The 21806-nt window shown below is 40.6% G+C and overlaps 1 protein-coding gene across 1 annotated transcript in view; it reads right to left on the minus strand.

Moving 5' to 3' along the window:
* Positions 1–279: 279 nt before the first annotated feature.
* SAMD12 (sterile alpha motif domain containing 12) overlaps positions 280–21806 on the minus strand; it is a 474157-nt gene continuing 452630 nt past the window's right edge. Inside the window, exons 5-6 of the transcript XR_012093747.1 lie at positions 13628–13719; positions 280–1006 (exon numbers count right to left, since the gene is read on the minus strand). The gene's annotated coding sequence lies outside the window, so the exon portion shown is untranslated. The remainder of the gene's footprint in view (positions 1007–13627; positions 13720–21806) is intronic.

A 21806-nucleotide genomic window follows, 5' to 3' on the forward strand; every position in this document is an offset into this window, starting at 1 on the left:
TGTATCTCTATCTATAGTCATGACATTATCAATACCAGTATCTTTCCCCTCAGCTCATCCTCTTCCTGATTTTATTGCGTGCTTCCAAAATGAAGGCTATAGGTAGAAGTCAGGAAGAGCTGAATTTCCAGATGACTAGGAGTAGTAGAAAGAACACATGAAGTTCTACAATTAATGTTGATTTGTTTGCTTCCTTGGAGTAACACCTCCTCTCATTAAAGAACAACCTTATTATCCCATTGTGAGAAGAAAATGGCCTCACAAAGGTGAAATACTATGTGGCACGATCAGCTTCCAACAAATTTTATTTATTGCTGTCTTGATAAGAAAAATAATTCCAGTTCTGAAAATTTATATTTTTACAAGTTACATAGTACTGTAGAAAATTCAGGAAACATAAATAAGCGAAGAGAAGATAACCATTATCCCATTATAATGGATATGGGTATACTCCTATGCCCATTATCAAGTGATAATGTCAATATTTCCACATATACACTTACAATATTTTTCCATTCAAATCTTTGCATTTTTAAATAAAAGTGAGATCATATAAAATAATACTGTTTGCAATCGAAATTCTCTCTCCACAATATATTTCACACATTACCATATTGATATATACCGTTTTACTGAGTGGTTCTGTGTGTTCATAGTTGCTCTACATTTTACTCAAGCTATTCCCTTACGGATACATACATTATGAAGGTATTTCTACATGAAAAAGAACCCTGTGGTTCAGAACTTTGCAACATTCAAAGTTTTTCATTCTCTGGTGAGTACTCCCCATTTACAGCAGGGCCCCCAATTCTGCAATGGAGAATGCACAACCCCAGAGTATTCTTTCAATTTCTTCCAACCCCTTCTTCGTTAGTGTGAGTCTTGGTACTAGTTCCATGCTGAACTGCTCTTATCCTCAATTCAAGTTTCCAGAGCATTTCGAGCATTGGAAGATCCACTCCCCACAACTGCTTCATAGTAGCTCGGGCAGAACATGAAGGAGTATCTAGCAAATGTGACAATATCGGCACTGTTCATAGGGATTTTCTAGAACAAGTGCTCCTGTACACCTGGGTGGAATTCCCTGGGCCCTGAATTATAAACCGTGAATTCAAAGCCACAGCAACACCTGCTGCATCCAACAGCTCTTAGGAGCTACTTCCTAGAGCCACTCTGAATTCTCCAGAGCCTTTCCATCCATATTCCACCATCCCAAACATTGGAGCTGAGTGCAGGTTTTCATTCCAAGAGCCTTAGTAGATTTACTTACGTATGTTTTTATTACTGAAACTGTAGTATATGCTTGAATGATTTCAGCATGTGGCCACCTATCAGGTAAACAAATATTTATTGTGGTGAAAGAATATTTATTCTGGCCATGAGAGATGATTCTTATGGTAGCTAATATGTATATATATCTTATTACTTAATATGAGTCAAACATTTTATCTGAGTAATTTCCACATTGAAAAAATTGGATTTTATCTGAATAATTTCTGTGTCGACAAAAATGGCATTTCACTATTATATTTTCTCCGTTTTATGTTTTTCTTTCTTTCTAGAGTTCCTTATGAGTTTTAAAATATGACCATGTAAGTCAAGTACCTAGCTCAGGGCCTCATGTAGAAGGCATTCAATAAATGATATGTCCCTTTTCTCTTCTGTTTTTTTAGGGTGTTACGGCTTTTAGAGCATTTTGATGTCCATCATTCATTTCACCTTTTTTTTTTCTTCAACCTTTCTTTTAAGTTCAGGGATACATGTGCAGGATGTGCAGATTTGTTACATAGGTAAACATGTGCCATGGTGGTTTGCTGCACAGATCAATCCATCATCCAGGTTTTTTTTTTTTTTTTTTTTTTTTTTTTTTTTTTTTTTTTTTTTTTGGATACAGAATCTTGCTCAGTCGCCCAGGCTGGAGTGCAGTGGCGTGATCTCAGCTCACTGTAAGCTCTGTCTCCTGGGTTCACTCCATTCTCCTGCCTCAGCCTCCCGAGTAGCTGGGACTACAGGCGCCTGCCACCACGCCTGGCTAATTTTTTTGTATTTTTAGTAGAGATAGGGCTTCACCTTGTTAGCCAGGATGGTCTCGATCTCCTGACCTCGTGATCCACCTGCCTCGGCCTCCAAAAGTGCTGAGATTAGAGGCGTGAATTAGCATCTATTAGCTATTCTTCCTGATGCTCTTCCCATATCCCCATTTGATCTTCTTAACCCCGAGATAGAGGCAACACTCTCTTCATATATGTTTTATATATAAGAAAGTATTCAAATTTAGCTGTTGGTACTACTTCCTTTTTTAGATTACGAATTCTTAAAGGACAAATACCTTCCCTATGTTTCTTTTTACCAAACAGCTCAACATGTCAGGTTGAACAACTGATACATAGCAACAGTAAGATTTTATTTTTTATATTGAAGTCTACCTTAAAAGGGAGTGGTGGTTGATTTTTGCTTCCAGAAGTTTTGTTGCTGATAATATAAGACAAAGTACTCTTTCTAATGTGAATTTATGGAATGATTGTCTGCCCATAAAAAATTATTCTCCAGCTTGGAGCAATTAAAGTGGTCCCTCTTCTCTCCAAATTAATGTAATTAATACTGTAGTCCTGGTTGTTTATCATGTCTTGATAATATCACGAGGGAATGAAAATATTGGCTCTTTTATCCCCTTAAATAGCTGAGATGAAACTGTTCGAGCTCTAATGTTACAACAGCTGTTTCTCATGTCCCGGGAATATAATTGGTTGGTACTGAGGTTACTAAATTGTAAGAAATTGGCTTTGGTTTTATGCTTGCCTACTTTTGGTGGAAGGAAAGATGGGAAATGTTAGCTTTCTCTTGTAATGAAAAGGCAAAATCTTCCCCCAATGAAATGGCAGCTTCCAGGTCTCATCTGTATAATTTTCTTCAACAACCCACTGTCTCTGGGTTTGCTGGATGGCACGCCTGGGAAAGCAGGACCATTCTAGCTCCCTGTTAATTAGCTCTCAACCCCATGCAGCTGGCTGAAATACATGCGGGCTTTCCCATGAGGGGCTTTTTCTGGAAGTCACTATAAAGTGGTCTAGTCTCCAGTGACAAATTCAATAGGGGATTTGAGACCTTAATTATCCCAAATAATTTATAGGAGCAAGATTGTTTTATCTAAATGTCTTTATCGCTTAGGACAGTTGTTCTCAATGTGTCGTTCCTAGACCAGCACTGTCAGCATCACCTAGCAACTGGTGAAACATGCAGATTTTCAGGCCCACTCTAGACCTACTGAACCAGAAACTCTGGAGCGGGGAGGGTCCAGCAATAGAGTCCAGCAATCTATGGTTTAATGAGCTCTCCAGGTGATACTGATGCACAATAAACTTTGAGACCCACTAGCTTTGGGTATAACCAGGTTTTCCTGGTTTGTGGTCAGGCAATACTCATTAGTCTACTATCAGCTTGTCTGCTGCTTAATCTTCATTAGTCTTCCAAGGAATCGAGTGTTCAGCAAAGGGCATACTCGCCTTCATACCAGTCTCCTCAGAGCAAACTCATTCCCTCACTCATTGTCACTCTCTTGCTCATTCTTGTCTGAGGTTGTAGGGCAGTGCCTATCAGTCTTTACTGTGCTCATGAATCATATGAAAAACTTGTTGAAAGGCAGATTCTCATCTAGGATGGCCAGAGCAGGGTCTGAGAGTGTGCATTGCCAACAAGCTTGCAGGTGCTGCTGCTGGTCCAGAAACCACACAGAGGTGACTGGAGGAGCTCATATATGTGACACCAAGTGTATGCTAGAGAAAATGACAACTGTAAAGGACACGTACCAGTTAATTGGTACAATATGGGAGATCTAAATAATGATGAATATTGTAACAGTTTTTCTGGTAGTTTTATTTTTATTTTTTATTTTTATTTTTTTGAGACGGAGTCTTGCTCTATCACGCAGGCTAGAGTGCAGTGGCACTATTTCGGCTCACTGAAACCTCCATCTCCCGGGTTCAAGCATTTCATGAACCTCCCAAGTAGCTGGGATTACAGGCATGCGTCACCATGCCTGGCTAATCTTTGTATTTTTAGTAGAGACGTGGTTTCACCATGTTGGCCAGGCTGGTCTCAAACTCCTGACCTCGTGATCTGCCTGCCTCAGCCTCCCAAAGTGCTGAGATTACAGGCGTGAGTCACCATGCCTGGCCTATCAGGTAGATTCTTAAATGAGAGACCTGAATGAGGAATTTTTCCATTGCAGAAATTTTCTTCTTCTTTTTTTTTTTTTTTTTGAGACAGGTTCTTGCTCTGTCACCCAGGCTGGAGTGCAGTGGTGCGATCATAGCTCACTGCAGCTTCAGCCTCCCATGCTCAAGCAATCCTCTCACCTCAGCCTCCTGAGTAGCTGGGACGATAGGCATGCACTAGCATGCCCAGCTAATTTTTTTACTTTTTGTAGAAAGAGGGTTTTGCCATGTCACCCAGGCTGGTCTCCAACTCTTGAGCTCAAGCAGTGGGAGGCCTGCTGCCTTAGCCTCCCAAAGTGCTGGGATTACAGGCGTAAGCCACCATGCCCAGCCCAGAAATGTTCTTTAGCTCTGCTTTTCTACTCCTTGGGTTCCCTGTGCTCCCACTCTCCTTTCTTCAACTCCTTCCCACACAACATCCGCATCCTTCCTTCCCACTCCCCCACTTTGTCCCTACTTTGTCTCCTCTCTGGTTCTTTCCTTCTGAAGCTTTATCTGGCTTCTTTGTTTTTCTTTTTTTTTTTTTTTAAGACAGAGTCTTGCTTTTGTCTCCCAGGTTAGAGTGCAGTGGCACAATCTCAGCTTACTGCAACCGCTGTCCCCTGGGTTCAAGTGATTCTCCTGCCTCAGCCTCCTGAGTAGCTGGGATTACAGGTGTGTGCCACCATGCCTGGCTAATTTTTGTATTTTTAGTAGATAGAGGGTTTCACCGTGTTGGCCAGGCTCGTCTCAAACTCCTGACTTCAAGTGATCCCCCCGCCTTGGCCTCCCAAAGTGCTAGGATTACAGGAGTGAGCCACCATGCCTGGCCTATCTGACTTCTTTGTTGATACTTACATCAATTCTCATGAACTGAAAAGCCAGAGCCAAAATTTTGGAGGAGATCAAGTGGGAAAGTCATAAGGGAAAACTTAAGAAGGCCTAACTTTACCACCTAAAACAGTTTATCAAGTTGTAAATCCAGATACTCACCACTGAATTCTGATTTCCCTGGTGTTCAGCATCCAATAAGCTATAGTTTTATTACCCTTTGGGCTCACCTCCTTAGATGGGAAAGAAGTCAAATATGGGCTGGGTTTTCCCACGAGCTTCCAGACTGGCAAGTTTCCTTTAACCTTTGAAAATTACTTCAAAGTTTCCCTTTGAGGAAAGCTGGTGGTATACACAGCTGATGTCTTTGCTGCTGGATCTGACTCCTTGGCTGAGCTGTAGATGTGGAAACCAGGGTAGGGGAGTCACTTTAATGTTTGCTGTAAGAAAATGGCAGAAGGGACTGTAGAAGATGTGAGGAAATAAAGCAAAAGGGTAAACAATCCACAAGGAAGAAAACCCAGGGCTTCCTGTGTGAGTAGATTCCTAGATAGTTTCTTTCTGCCTCCTCTTCTTCCTCCATTTCTTTGGCAATAGAGGTTCTTCTGTTACTGGTAGAGGGTTTGACTGCTAGTTGTCCAGGTTCTCGGTGTTTTGAACAGAGAATTGGACAAAATGCACATCAAAGCAAGGAAGAATGAAGCAACAAAAGCAGAGTTATTGAAAATGAAAGTATACTCCACAGAGTGGGAGTGGGTTGAGCAGTGGTTCAAGGGCCCCAGTTACAGAATCTTCTGGGGTCCAAATACCCCCTAGAGGTTTCCCATTGGCCAGCTGGTGTTCACACCATGCAAATGAAGTAGCGGCCCGCAGTCAGTCCGATTGGTTGTGGAAAGCAACCGATCAGAGGCTGAAGTGAAGTTACAAAGGTTAGGCTTCTATGCAAAGGAAGACTTAGCCCCCAGTCAGAGGCTGAAAGGAAATTACAAAGTTACACTCCCATGTAAACGTCTGATTGGTTTCCACGATTTTCCATCTGCCTTGCAGAAAAAGTTGGGAGTGGGGGGCTTTGCAAAGGGAGTAGCCTCTGGTTCTTTTGTTACTTAGGCATGGAAAGTTGGGGTTTTCCTTTCGATTCAGTTATATGAAGTCAGCGTGAAATCGGCCTCAGGTTCCCTCCCTCTGGACCCTATTCTCCTGCCTCACTTCCTCCACCAGAATGTGCATCCCTCAGAAGTTCTTATAACTGCCCTACAGTCCTTGAGTTATATGGTTTGGAGGAGGAGTATCAGCTTAAATTAAAGAGCAGAGGTTTTCCTTCTGTGCTGTGTTTTTATGCTCTTTTGGCATCCCTGGACCACGTTAGAAGAAGAATTGTCTTAGGTCACGCATAAAGTACACTAACACTAATGACAGCTGATGAGCTGAAAAAACAAAATCGTCACAAAAACATCTCATAATGTTTTAAGAAAGTTTACAAATTTTTGTTGGGCCACATTCAAAGCCATCCAGGGCCACATACGGCTGTGGGTTGGACAAGCTTGCTAGCATGGTGCCATCCGACAAACATTAAAAATACACATGAGAAAGCATTTTATTTATTTATTTATTTTTGCTTATGAGCTAACTTGTTTTTCCTTAACTTTTTTTTTTTTCTTTTCATGGGACTAAAATTAGAGAGAAAAATTAAATATCAATGTTAGGCAGAATGAGCCAATAAGAAGAGGTGTGGGACAGACATGTCCTGGGAATGGAGGAATAAGGCAGAGGGTGAGACTGAAAGTAAAATCTGATTTGGGTCTTGAAGGCTAAGGAGGAGGCAGCATGGAACAGTGATAAGAACATGGATCTTAGAATGGGTATCCTGACTCTAACCTTTACTGAGTGAGTGACTCTAAGCAGGTTGAATATCCCAGTAAGATAATGTATAGAAGCAATGCTTCTATACATTCTATACATTATTGTAAGTCAGAAAATACATGCAGGAAATAGAAACCACTCTAGCGATGGTCTGGATGTTTATATGCACCCCAAATTCATATGTTTAAATCTTCACTCTCAAGGTGACAGAGTTAGTAGGTGAGGCCATTGGGAAGTGATTTGTTCAAGGGGACAGAGCCCTGATATGTGGGATTAGTGCCCTTATAAAGGAGGCTCAAGTGAGACCCCTCACCACTCCCACCATTTGAGGACACTCCTGGGAGGTGCTACCTATGAACAAGGAAGTGGGCCCCCAATAGACACCAAATATGTTGGAGCCTTGCTCTTGGACTTCCCAGCCTCCACATGTATGAGAAATAAATTTCTCTTGTTTGTAAGTCACCTAATCTATGATATTTTGTTAAAGCAGCCTGAATGGACTAAGATGGTGTTTCAATCAGAATAGGGTTTAAAATAGAAAAATAAGTGGTTACAAAATATAGGTGAGATGGCAGGAACTGAAGACACAGGGCCACTGACAAGCTTCAAGGCTTCTCTTGCAGCTGCCACCCAGTTCAGGAGGTTGCAGGAAACCACATTCACCATCATAGCTGCCCCAGAGCCTCAAATCGGTTTTCACACCAGCTTTCTGGTGACTGCACAAGCTCCCATTTGATCAGCATGTGCATCAGCCAATACTGACACTAAGGAGAATGACCCTCTTCCATTCCACTTTCTAATCTCATTAGCGTACAACTCATCGCTGGACTCTAAATTGTATCAAACTTAACAGTCAAGGAAACTGAGAATATAATTTTTAGCTTTCTGGCCCGTGTGATACAAGACCAAGTGGAGGTAGAGGTGGTGGAAATGGATATTAACAACATGTAGTATAAGTATTAAGTGCAGAGAATCAAGAAATGCTAGTCTGCATAGGAGGAGCAAGTAATGTTCAGTGAAGTCAGCCCAGAGATTGGTGTCAGGGTTTTGGCAGACATTAAAATATATATCTTCCCTTTACACTGGAGAGAAGCCCAATGATAAAGGGAAATGGCAAAGAAGGAAACATAACTGGATATATTTCTCATTCACTCAATGAAAATTAACAATAAGTTTCTATTCTTTTTTTTTTTTTTAGTTTTAGTTTACTTTTTGTAGACAGTCTTGCTCTGTCACCCAATCTGGAGGGCAGTGGTGTGATCATAGCTCTCTGCAGACTGGAACTCCTAGCTTGAAGCCCTCTTCCGGCCTCAGCCTCCTGAGAAACTGTGACAACAGATACGTGCCACTGTGCCTGACTATATCTATATATTTTTAGAGATGGGAGTCTCACTGTCCTGCCCAGGCTGCTCTTGAACTCCTGGTCTCAAGTGATCTTCCTGACTCAGCCTCCCAAGTAGTTGGGGTGATATGCGTGAGCCACTGCGCCAGGATTCCATTCTAGGATTCCATTCTATCTGGCTAAGATTCTATCCGTCTTAGGATTTCATTCTATCTGGCTACAATAATAAAGATAATATCACAGCTTGCTCACACCCTGTGGCTGGACCCCATATCTTCTTCCCACCCACCTACCAAAAGACTGAGGCCCATTTTCCATTGGCTCTCATTCAGACTCTGTCAGTTAGGATCTTCCCTTTCCCACTCAATCCTCTAGGGTGATAAGCACATTTTCCAGCAGCTCTGGAGTCACGACTGCTTACAAAAACTGTGCCAATCCAAACAAGTCCAGCTGGCAGGTGCTGGACTTCCTTTCCTCTGCCATCTTCCCAGCTGAAATCACACGGAGTTTTGAACCTCTTGACCAGCAGACAGGAGCTGAAGCAAGATACACAAGTCTCATTTCCCTAGGGAGAAGCACAGAGCTGTTAGAATGGTCCCTGCCTTATTCTTTCAAAAAATTTTGACACCCTCAAAAACGGCACAGTTGAAGTAGAAGGTCAAACAATAATTGAAATGGAAGGATAAACAGTACACGATATTACGAAACTAAAATGAAGCCAAAATGTTCTCACTCTTTCACCTCAATATAACCTCCAGAAAATCAGGGAATTTTTCTTTTCTTTTTTTTTGAGACAGTGTCTCATTCTGTTGCCCAGACTGGAGTAGAGTGACACGATCACAGCTCAATGCAGCCTTCACCTCCTGGTGATCACCTCAGGTGATCCTCCCACCTCAGTCTCCTGAGCAGCTGGGACTACAGGCACGTGCCACCATGCCTAGCTATTTTTTGATTTTTTTGTAGAGATAGGCTCTTGCTATGTTGCTCAGACTGGCTTCAAACTCGTGGACACCAGCAATCCTCCTACCTTGGTCTCCAAAAGTGCTGAGATGAAAGGTGTGAGCCACTGCACCTGGCCTTTGTCTGTCTTACGTATTGTTATATTTCCCTGCAATCTGTATTGGGGGTAAGAGACAATGACTCCTATTGAGGTGGAGGGCATCGTGTTTCAGAGAAGTTGGCACTCAACAACTATTTCATTTGCTCTTCTACATTTTCTAGCCTCTTTTGCAGTTTGGTTGGCTGTACAATTAGTTCTGGCCAATTAGTGAGTGAAGATGACATTTGTAGGCTATGGTAGTTAAAAGCCTAGAGCTTTCTCCATCTTTCTTTTCCTTCCCTGAAGCAACTTTGGGAACCATTGTCTTGATTCATAATACAGAAGACCTTGGCCCTCTGAGTCATTAAGAGCCTACCCTTGTCCCATGACCTGCATCGGGTTTTACATGAATAAAAGATAAAGTTTTGTTGGGCTGAGTCACTGAGATTTCAGGGATTATCTGTTATTGCAGCATAGCTTAGACTATCTTGACTAATAAACACTGCATTATTCATATATTAATTCAACTGACATTTATTGAGTGCTCCAGAGTGTTAGTCACAAGAGCATTTAGGAACTGGCAAAAAGATAAGCAGCTATAGAAGCAAATCCTAAGAGATATGAAATTCAAAGGAAATTGTCAACACTTTTCTGGCTCAGCTTTTATGAAAGTCTTCGGAGTTCAGTAGCTCTTTGTTCAATGGAACAGAAGTGCTAAGTAATTTGAGACTGCCATATGTGTAGAGAAGATGCAAAAAATGAAAATAATTATTCCTTACATGTTTATGTGCTTCACATTTACAAAGCCTGTTAGAAATGCATGGTCTCATGAGAAGTTTATCAGTAAGTTTGTGAAGATGATATGTGAGGTATGATTGCTCTCATTTCACCCTGGTGGAAAATGAAACTTGGTCAGGGGAGAGCCACATTGCTGATAAATAACAGAATCAAATCTGAAGCTGTTTTGAGCCAATGTCCCATACACCAAGCTTCCTGCTAATAGACAGCCTGATACATTGAGGTGTAAGTTAAGGAGGGAGAAATGGAGTAGCCCAAAGAACTCTGGTGAATAGTTTTGACGTAAAGAGTAAAAATGTTAGTTCTGACTCAGTGAGTAATAGAAGCCACATAGGTCTTAAACGGAGCATCTTTGTATTTAATGTACCTTTTGCTGTGCCACCTGACTCCATGGCAATTGTTAGGAAGTAAGCAAAGAAGCAAGACCAGATTTGGACATTTAAATCTTCAGAATCAAATGCAGGGAGAGGAATTACAGAGCGCTAGGAAGGGCTAGGATCTCACCTTAGTCCTGGCCATCCCCTGTGATAGTTTCTGGAAAATTTTGGAAAATGGCTTCTCCCTGGAACAGTTATCAAAGGCATATGTTCTAGGATTATAGACCCAGTTCATAGTAACATGAAATGATACCTTCTAGGCTCAGTAGCTAATAATCACACAAATGTTGTGGTCCCAACTACAGATTATCACTACATAGCTGGAGGCATTAAGCCACATAGAGACTTTGGCACCTGATTGGAAAAGTTGTTCCAAGTCGGCCTCAGAGGGAGGCTGTGCATCTCTCCCAGGTCCTTGAACCTCTTGTTTCCAGTGCCAAAATTAACAAATGTTAGAAGCAGACTCTCACTATTCAACAATGTGTAAGCCATAAACTGAAACAACATTAACCTTTTAAGAATCAATCTCAGCATTAATCTAGCATCCACATTCTCCCTTTACCTCTATGAAAAGTCTACTTCTGCAACTTGGCTTATAGCATCTCTAGAAGTTCCCCCTTGCCTTCTATCACCTAATGTCTCTCAATTCTTCAAACCCTAACTCAGGGTTTCTCTTCTTCTGGGAACCTTCCCCTGTCCATCCCTTCCAAGTTCAGACCATACATTTAACCATTCAATTCACATCTATTGAATGCTTGCTTTATTGCAGAAACTGTCTTAGGCATTGGGGACACAATGGTGAACTGGAAAGCTCAGATCAATGGGCTAACTTCCAGTCTAGCAGACCACAGTATTTGCTTCCTGCTATCTGCTTCTATAACAAATTCAAGTACTCCTACATTGGCCCTCACAATATGCTGCTGACATGAATCCTTGGCTATCTTTGTGCAGATAAGCTCTTTGATGTCAAGAGCCATTTGTGTGTCACACATTTCTGATCTCTGCAGTGCCAAGCAAAGGAGTGGGCTAATTGATGAATATCTACTAGTTTATGTAAGTGACTAATATTACCTTGTGTCATAGAACTAATGGGGGTGAGGAGGAAGAGTGAGGGAAGGGATGTGTTTAGACTTGGTTTGCCTAGAGCATAGACCCAGAGATGTGTTAGAATAATGAGTAATAATAATAATAATGAATAAACTACAGGCACCGGCCAGGGCCTGTTTATTACCAAACTCATCAAGGAAGTATGACGGTAAACCTCTTCTGGTTGAATGACTTAGCTTATACGACTTGTTTAAGCTTACCAAGTGAAATTCGGTCATGAAACATAACTTTTTTTTTTTTAAAGGATTCCTAAAGGTTGACTTTTGAGTTGTGATTTCTGGGGACACAGTCAAGACTTGTGATTACCTGTACATCTGATTTATGGGGAATCATTTGTGCAAAACCAAGAGAGGCACAGTATCGAAGAGTATAGATTCTCCTCCTTTTAGATAATATGTACTGCAGAACTTTTTACTTACTGAATTCGTTATATAGGACCCCAAGTCAATTTACATAAATGTTTTTGCACAAATGTAAAAAAAAAATTGACTATGGAATTATGGTTATTTTTAAAGTCAGAGAAATCCTAATTTCACATGAAGAAATTGAAGCATAAATACCCTAAATGACTTGTCAAATATCACGCAATCAGTGAGTGTCAGAAGCTGAGCTGAAATGCAGAACTCACGGCGTCTGCCTGTGTACTTTACGCCACATCACAGTAAAGTGTAAAAGCATGTTAGAGAGTTGCAAGCGTGCCTTTGAAGCCGTTCTCTATCTGTCATTATAAATACCCAGCCTGATAGAGCTCAGTGGTGTTCTTCCAAGAATGTGAAGCACAGACTGCAGAGAATCCACAGCAAGAGGGGTTAAAATTAAATCTGTGGGAATTAATCTCCAACTTTCTAGGCACAGGCAAAGTGAGAGTATATCAATCAGGGAAGAAAAAATGCAAAGTCCAGAAAATGAGACAATATCTTAACATGCCATAGAATATGGAAAGCAGGAAAACATGGCGAGGACTGAGGCCTATGCACAGTCATTTCCCAGACCCCCAGATCCTTGTTTATTTACTCCCTTGTGTTAGTTTCTTGTGGCTGTTATAACAAATTGTCACAAACTTCCTAGCTCAAAACAACAGAAATATATTTTATTGCAGTTCTGGAGACCAGAAATCCAAAATAAAGGTGTTGGCGGGGTCATGTTCCCTCCTAAAACTCTAGGAGAGAATCCTTCCTTCCCTCTTCCAGCTTCTGGTAGCTCCAGGCATTCCTTGGTCTGTGGCTGCATCTCTCCAGTTTCTGCCTCCGTGGTCATGTTGCCTCCTCCCTTTCTGTGTGTTTTCTCCCCTGTGTGTCTTATAAGGATTCGGGTGAGGATCTCTGGACAGCATTTAGGCCCCACCCAGATAAGCCAGGATTGTCTCTTCATCTCCTGATCTTTGATTACATTTTCCAAGACTCTTTTTCCAAATAAAATCACATCACAAGTTCCAGTGTTTGACATGAATATTCTTTGGGGGCATTATTTTTTAGCCACTCTCCCACTTCTATTATTGCACATATTCATTATTTGGGTAATTATTTTTGACAACCCTCATCCGCACTGAGAGAGTTCATGGGGGTCATAAGCCTTATCTGTTTCACTCACTGCTGCTCCCAAAGCACCTAGCACAGTGCCTGGGACATAGTAGATGTTTAATGATATTTGGTAGGTTAATAAAAGTTTATTAATTTCTTATTATGTATTATTAATTTATTGACAAAAATGCGTTTTAATTTTATTAAATTAGTGGTTTGCTTGCCTCAAGGAGTTTACGATCTAGTGGGGGAGTTAGCTAGCTAGATATTTCACATACATAATAGTGTGGCAAGTGCCAAATAAATAGAGCCTAGATTTTGAAAAGCTTTTAATGCTTTTGGATTTTATTCTATAAAACAACATTTAGATGGGATTTCCAGGCATAAGCAGTAATATTTAAAATTTGCTATTTTGATAGTAAATAGCAGTTTTATAGCTGTTGTATAATTTCAAGTACAAATATCTATTATGATTCATGCTCAACTACATTAGCCCACGGGATTATCCTAAGGGGTAAATTATATATTTGGCATAAATCCAACCACTGGAAAATACTCACTTGAAAAATGCACAATTATGTCATTCTTGCAGTGCATTTTATAAATAAATCTGAGTCTTCAAATCAGAATGTTCTTGAATGTTGACCAGCACCTGTGAATTATATAAGATCAAAACATCATTCAATGTTGAATACTATTTTGAATGTTCATTCATTCATTCATTCATTCATTCATTCATTCTATCCTTTCATAGATATTTATTGAGATCCTACTGTGTGTTGTTCTGGGAGCTGGAGGTGCAATTTGAATAAGAATGTAGTCCCTACTTTTAAAGGGCTCATTGTCTATGTTACCCAGATTCTCCAGAAAGCAGACGCATATGACAAAGTAAGAATTTCAGGAGGCTTATTGGAGAGTAAGCTGTGAATATGAAAGGGTGAGGAAGCAGGATTGGACATGGGAATCCTTTATGCCAAAAAGCGGATATGACAAAGGAAAGAGGGAGGAGGCAGGATGAGGAAGAGAGAGCATCAAACTACAATGCAGATCTGATGAAGTCTTAGCCAACCCAAAGATTCCCTACTAAAGGAGTCCTGAGTTGGCCCTGGTGCCACTGTTATACTCAGTCATTGGCTGGGGCTGCCTGAAAAGATCATGGCCTCAGCTTCAAAGCTCAGGCAGAACTCGAAGGCATTAACAGCTGGAGGCTGTCAGCTAACTGCACTCCTTGCAGCTAAATAGCCAGTTCTTTCTTGAAGGGAGATCACAGCGACGCAACCCCATGGCTGCCACATAGTGTGATCAGGATGAAGGCAAATAAACAGGCAATTTAGATCCAGTAAGGGTAATGACAGAGTGCCATGGGAGCTTAGCCATGGAGCACCAAACTCCAACTTCAGGATAGGAAAACTTCCAGGAAGAAGTAGGGTTTAAGAGGATGCCTGGATTATAAGTAGGAGTTAGCCAAATGAAGGAGGCAGGAGTAGGCAGAGAATGTTCAAGGTTGGAGAACATGATATACAAAGCCTTGTGGGAGAGAAAGCATGGGACATTTGAGAAAATAGCAAGACCTGCTGTATGATTTTAGTATCACATTGCAGGGAGGTGATAGCAAGGGACAAAGCTGGAGAAGTACATGGAGGCAAAGAACGGAGGGCCTTGTCCACCCTATTAAGAAATGTAGGCAGCATAACCACATACAACACGGCCTGTAGATATGAAAATACAAATACCAACAATTTTTCCCCATTAGACTTTGTAGAGAATCCTGAAGACCCCATATCCTAGTTCTCTGTGTTTAGATACTAGTGATCCATAGGAAAAGGCAGCTATGTTACCCATGAGGAATAATAACATTCATTATTACCCATTGCTCTTTTGTCCACTCTTTTTATTCAAGGTTATACAGTCCATCTCCCAGTAGGAGAGAAATCACAAGACTGATCGGTTTGGTTGGAGAGAATGGGAAGCACAGAGCCAGGGAGCTCTCAGAAGCATCAGGCCAAGGTAACAGAGCAAAAAGCTGACGAACCACACTGGGTTCCGAGTATCAGAATAGGGACTGGAAAAGAGCCGAGAATGTTTTGTGCTACTTCTAACTTAGAGAGAAGGATTTTTAAAATGAGCCCTGGGATTTCACTTATATGATCCTATTCTGAGAAAATAATCATAAATTTGAAGATTTATAATGATTGCTGAGGGCAGTAATGATGGCTTAAATCGAATTGGTGATTGCCATTTTCATGCGAAATGGTTCACATTTGATTTTAGATAATGCTTAGAACAGCCATGTTGTACCTAAGAGGCAGGAACTCCTTTTATTTATTTATTTTTTTGACACAGAGTCTCGTTCTGTTGCCCAGGCTGGAGTGCAGTGGCACGATCGCAGCTCACTGCAAACTCCGCCTCCTGGGTTCAAGTGATTCTTATGCCTCATCCTCCTGAGTAGCTGGGATTACAGGCACACACCACCACACCTGGCTAATTTTTGTATTTTTAGCAGAGATGGGGTTTCACCATGTTGGCCCAGCTGATCTAGAACACCTGACCTCACATGATCCGCCCACCTCGGCTTCCCAAAGTTTTGGGATTACAGACGTGAACCACCATGCCCAGCCAACAGGAACTATTAATCGTGCCCATTTTTCCTATTAGATTTTTTTCTTTTTTGTTTTGTTTTTTGAGGTGGAGTTTCATTCTTGTTGCCCAGGCTGGAGTGCAATAGCACAACCCCGGCTCATTGCAACCTCTGCCTCCCTGGTTCAAGTGATTCTCCTGTCTCAGTCTCCCAAATAGCTGGGATTACAGGTCTGTGACACCATGCCCCGCTAATTTTTTGTCTTTTTAGTAGAGACAGGGCTTCACCATGTTGGTCAGGCTGGTCTCAAACTCCTGACCTCTTGATTCGCCCGCCTCGGCCTCCCAATGTGCTGGGATTACAGGCATGAGCCACCACGCCCGGGTCCTAAGAGAAAATTAAAGCTAAGAGAGGTTAAAGAACGTGTCCAAGGTCACACAGTTAATATGCACAGAAAGGTTAAACAAAGCATTGTTTTAATTTCAATTTTATTGTAGAGACAGTGTCTTGCTCTGTTGCCCAAGCTGGAGTGCAGTGGTGCAATAAGCTCACTGTAACCTCAAACTCCTAGACTCAAGAGATCCTCCTGACTTAGCCTCCTAAGTAGCTAGGATTACTCCTTGCTGATTTTTTTCCCCGTGTGTGTGTGTGTGTGTGTGTGTGTGTGTGTGTGTGGGTAGAGATTTTTTTTTCTTTTTTTTTGAGATGGAGTCTATCCAAGCTGGAGTGCAGTGATGTGATTTTTTCTCACTGCAACCTCCGCCACCCAGGTACAAGTGATTCTCCTGCCTCAGCCTCTGGAGTAGCTGGCATCACAGGCACGCACCACCATGCCTGGCTAATTTTTGTATTTTTTTGATAGAGACGGGGTTTCACCATGTTGGCCAGGCTGGTCTTGAACTCCTGACCTCAAGTGATCCACCTGCCGGGCCTGGGATTACAGGCATGAGCCACTGTGCCTGGTTGAGATGGAGTCTTTCTATGCTGCTCACGCTGGTCTCAAACTCATGGGTTCAAGAGATCCTCCTGCTTCAGCATTATTTTTTAAAATTACAAATGACCTAGAGGGAAACTATTAATTTTGGGTATGTATATATTCAGGAATATTAAGTGGTTATTAGAAAAATGTTTTCAAGTTGTCGTTAATGACATTAACAAACATATATGTTATGATTTTTAGTAAAAAAAGTGGAATGTAAAATCTTACAAACATCATGATCTCCTTTTAAAAAAACTGCTTCATTGAGGTATAATATATACACCATAAAATTTACCAACTTCAAGTGTATAATTTAATGATTTTTGGAAAATTTACAGAATACAACCATTACCACAATCCAGTTCTAGAATATTTCCATCATCTTCTCCCCCTCAAAAAACCATTCATACCTTTGTGCAGTTAATCCCTATTTCCATCTCCAGTCACAGACAATCCTAACATACTTTCTTGCTAACAGATTTGCCTTTCTGGACATTCCGTACTGCGCGTAATCATGTCACAGGTGGTTATTTATATCTTTCTTCTTTCACTTAGCATAATGTTTTTGAGCTTTACTCATGTTACAGCATGTTCAATGGTTTGTTATTTTTAACTGCTGAATAGTAGTTCTATTGTATGTTTATATGGCATTTCGCTTATCCATTCACCAGTTGATGGACATTTGGGTTGTTTCTACTTTTTGGTAATTATGAATAAGGCTGCTATAAACATTGCCTGCAAATCTTTGTGTGGACATAGATACAATTTTATTTTTCTTGAGTATTTGCCTAAGTGTATAATTGCTGGGTCATATGGTAAATGTGTGCTTAACTTTTTTTTTTTTTTTTTTTTTTGAGACAAAGTCTTATTCGGCAGCCCAGGCTGAGGGGTGCAGTGGCACCATTACAGCTCACTGCAACCTTGAGCTCCCAGGCTCAATCAATCCTCCCACCTAAGCCTCCCAAAATGTTGGGATGACAAGCATGAGCCCATCAGCAGTTCACGAGGATTCCAGCTTTTCCACATTCTCACCAACACTTGAAGTTATACATGTTTTTATTCTAGCCATTCTGGTAGATGTGAGGTGATGGCTCATTGTGGTTTTATGTATTTACCTAAAGACCAATAATGTTCATTATAAGCTTATTTTCCATCTGTATATCTTCAAATATTTTGCCCATTTTTATTGGGTTATTTTCTTACAATTGAATTTTGAGTATTCTTTATATCTTCTGGGTTCAAGTCATTTCTCCCAGTTTCTTTCTCTTAACAGAGTCTTTCAAAGAACAGGAATTTTTAATTTTGATGAAAAATATAACTTTTTTCTTCTATGGGTTGTGTTATTTGGTGTGTTGTCTAAGACATCGCTGCCTAATCCGTAGTTTCAAAAATTTTCTCCTATGTTTTCTTCTAGAAGTTTTACAGTTTCAAGTTTTGCATTTATGCCCATGATCCATTTTTAGTTACTTTACCATAATGTGAGTTATGAAGTTTTTACCTTTTTATTTTTTTGCATATGGACAGCAAATTGTTCCAGAATTGTTTGTTAAAAAGACCATCATTATCAACTGAATCACCTTTGTTCCTTTATTGAAAATTAGTTGACCATATACATACGGGTCTATTTTTGGACTCTATTCTGTAACACTGACCTATTTGTTCATCTTGCAACCAATACCACATTGTCTTGAATTCTTTAATTCCAGTGATTCTCAACTGAAAGTGATTTTGCCCCCCTCCCTTCCCATCACCAGGGGATATTTAATAAAGTCTGAAGACATTTTTATTGTTATAACGAAAGAGGTGCTACTGCTATATGGTGAGTAGAGGCCAAGGATGCTACTAAACATCCTTCTAAATACAGGACAGTCCCCAAAACAAAGAGTTATCTAGTTCCAAATGTCAATACTGCCTCTATTGAGAAACTCTGCTTTTGAATTTATGATATAAATCTTTAACTCATCACATACCTTCAAGTGTATTATATTATTTCACCTGTAGTATAAGAATCTTACTTCAGTATATTCTCTCTGCCTTTATACTATTGTTGCAATTTTACTTCTACATGTTATAAATATTACAATACATCATCATTATTGTTTTTTCCCTTTTTTTAAGAGACAGGGTCTTGTTTTGTCCCCCAGCCTGGAGTGTAGTGGTGCAGTCACATCTCACTGCAGCCTTGAACTCCTGGGCTTAAGTGATACTCTTGCTTCAGCCTCCCGAGTAGCTAGTACTACAAGCACATGCCTCTGCACCCAGCTATTTTTTAATTATTATTTTTTGTAGAGATGGGTTCTTGCTATGTTGCCAAGGCTGGTCTCAGACTCCCTGCCTCAAGCAGTCCTCCTGGCTTGGCCTCCAAAGTACTGAAATTATAGGCATGAGTCACCACTCCTGGACATTATTATTGTTGCTTTAAATAATTGATCATCTCCTTAAAAATTAAAATAGGAAGAAGAGTATTTATATTTACCAATTCCAAGGTTCTTCTTTTCTTTGTGTAGATCCAAATTTCCATGTGTTTATTTTCCTTGTGTTTGAAGTGCAAGTCTGTTTCTGATGAATTCTTTTAGCTCTATACACATCTGAAAAACATTTTATTTTGCCTTCATGTTGAAAGGTAGTTTTCTGGAGTATTTTTTCAAATTGTTGGAAAGCCAGGGATAGTGACACACACCTGTAGTCCCAGCCTCTTGGGAGGAGGTGGGGGAATCACTTGAGCCCAGGAGTTCAAGAACAGCCTGTGCAACATAGTGAGACCAATCTCTAAAACATTTTTTTACATTCTAGTTTGACGGATTTTTTCTTACAGTATCTTAAAATGTTTCTCCACTGTTTTCTAGCTCACATTATTTCTAATGAGAAATCTGTTATCATCCTTATCTTTGCTCTTTTGTATGAGTCTTTTTTTCTCTAGCTGCTTTAAAAATTGTTCTCTTTATTATTAGTTTTAATAACATTGGTTACAACGTACACCATTGGCATCTCTTTCTTATGTTTCTTGTACTTGAGTTTTATTGAGCTTCTTGGATGTATAAGTTTATACTTTTTATCAAGTTTGGAAAATATTTAACCATTACTTTTTCAAATGTTTTTTAGCCCCTCCTGTTTGGGTCTCCAATTACATTTATATTTAACTTATGATGTTGTCCCACAGCTCAGTAATACTCTATTTGTTTTTAAAGAAGAAGAAATTTAAAAAGTAAACAGCAATCATCAAAAACCTGGAGTGATCATAGCAGGAACCAGATTAAAATATTGAAGTACCAAAAATCAATGCAAAAGATATAACATGGGAAGCTCTAGTGGGGGCTGGGAAATCCACGGGGCATACAGACTCTGTAACAATGAAATGGAAGCCAGACCAACCTTAAGGCATCTGACCTGCCATCTTCCTAAAGACCCAAGAGTGAAGAGATTAGATTTAGCACCAACTCAGATATAAAGAGCATGTCCAATTTTGGTCTTCATAACTTAGAAGACATATAACAAAGCAGAAAAGGGTTCAGAAAAGAGCAGAAAGATGGCCTAATAATTTTCAAATAGAACCTCTGAAGAAAGGATAAATGAGTTTGGGTTGTTTACCCAGAAAAAGAAAGGCCAAAGTTCTACTTAATACTTGTTTTCAAGAATTTAAAGTTGGGATCTGACTAGATTCTACATCCCCAGAACACAGAACTAGCTGCCACCACCCCCACCAAAAAAGTAAAACATTTAAGATTTAGGATTGAAATAACCAACTGAGATTCAAAATAGCAAGAATTTTGTTTGTTTTGTGTTTTTCCCTTTCTTTCTTTTTTCTGCCTTTCTTCCTTCCTTCCTTTCTCTCTCTTTCTTTCTTTCTTTCTTTCTTTCTTTCTTTCTTTCTTTCTTTCTTTCTTTCTTTCTTTCTTTCTTTCTCTCTCTCTCTCTTTCTTTCTCTCTCTCTCTCTTTCTTTCTTTCTTTCTTTTCTTTCTTTCTTTCCTTCTGCCTGCCTTCCTTCCTTCCTTCCTTCCTTCTTTCCTTCCTGCCCTCCTTCCTGCTTTCCTTCCTGCCTTCCTTCCTTTCCTTTCCTTTCCCTTCCCTTCCCTTCCTTCCCTTTTCCTTTCTCCTTCCTTCTTTCCTTCTCTCCTTCCTTCCTTCCTTTCCTCCCTCCCTTCCTCCCTCCCTCCCTCCCTCCCTCCCTCCCTCCCTCCCTCCCTCCCTTCCTTCCTTCCTTCCTTCCTTCCTTCCTTCCTTCCTTCCTTCCTTCCTTCCTTCCTTCCTTCCTTCTTTTTTGACAGAGTTGCTCTCGTGCCCAGGCTAGAGTGCAATGGCAGAAGATTAGCTCACTGCAACCTTTGCTCACTGGTCTCAAACAATCCTCCTGCCTCAGCCTCCTGAGTAGCTGGGACTACAGGCGTGCACCACCAAACCTGGCTAATTTTTGCATTTTTGTAGAGACAGGATTTCATCATGTCACCCAGTCTGGTCTTAACTCCTGGCCTCAAGCAATTCACCCCCCTCAGCCTCCCACAGTGCTGGGATTACAAGCATAAGCCACTGTGCCTGGGCAAGAATTTCTTGATTCAGGAGACATGAAGGTTTGGAAAAGTCCACCACTGGCGGTGGAATTTTTTCCCAGTGCTTTATGCAACACAAGTACAACACCATTCATAATCAGAAGTGAATGTTTTAAAATGGTGACTGAAAGTCTATGAAGTGTTACACAATTACTGTGAATAGATCCATTTAATATCTGCACATTTGATAAGCTGTGGGTTATGCCAGACATTCCTAACCCCTTGGCTGGCTAAAGAGAGCTGGCAAGGGAAGCCAGAGAATCACTGCTCATAAGCATGCTTTTCTCCTGGTGTCCGTGTCAGTTAGTTTTCACTGCATAACAAAACATCCCACAACTCAGTGCCATAAAATAATTATTTATTTTTCCTCATGTAGGGTTGGGTGGCTTGGATTCAAGTGGTAGCTGCTGAATTGGCTCTGTGTCTGAGTGTTTGTTGTAGAACCTGGGTAAAGGGGAAACAGCTACCTGAAGGAAAGTAGTCGTAATAGGGATGAGTGAAGAGCCAGAGGGCAAGCCCCACTGGACAAGCACAATTCAGCCCTTTGCTCATGTCAAACCCACTAGCATCTCATTAGTCAAGCTCAAAGTCAAGGGAAAGGAAAATACACTCTATTTTGTGGAAGGAACTGCAAAAT

Source organism: Chlorocebus sabaeus, chromosome 8, assembly GCF_047675955.1.
Source record: "Chlorocebus sabaeus isolate Y175 chromosome 8, mChlSab1.0.hap1, whole genome shotgun sequence".
Classification (NCBI taxonomy): Eukaryota; Metazoa; Chordata; class Mammalia; order Primates; family Cercopithecidae; genus Chlorocebus; species Chlorocebus sabaeus.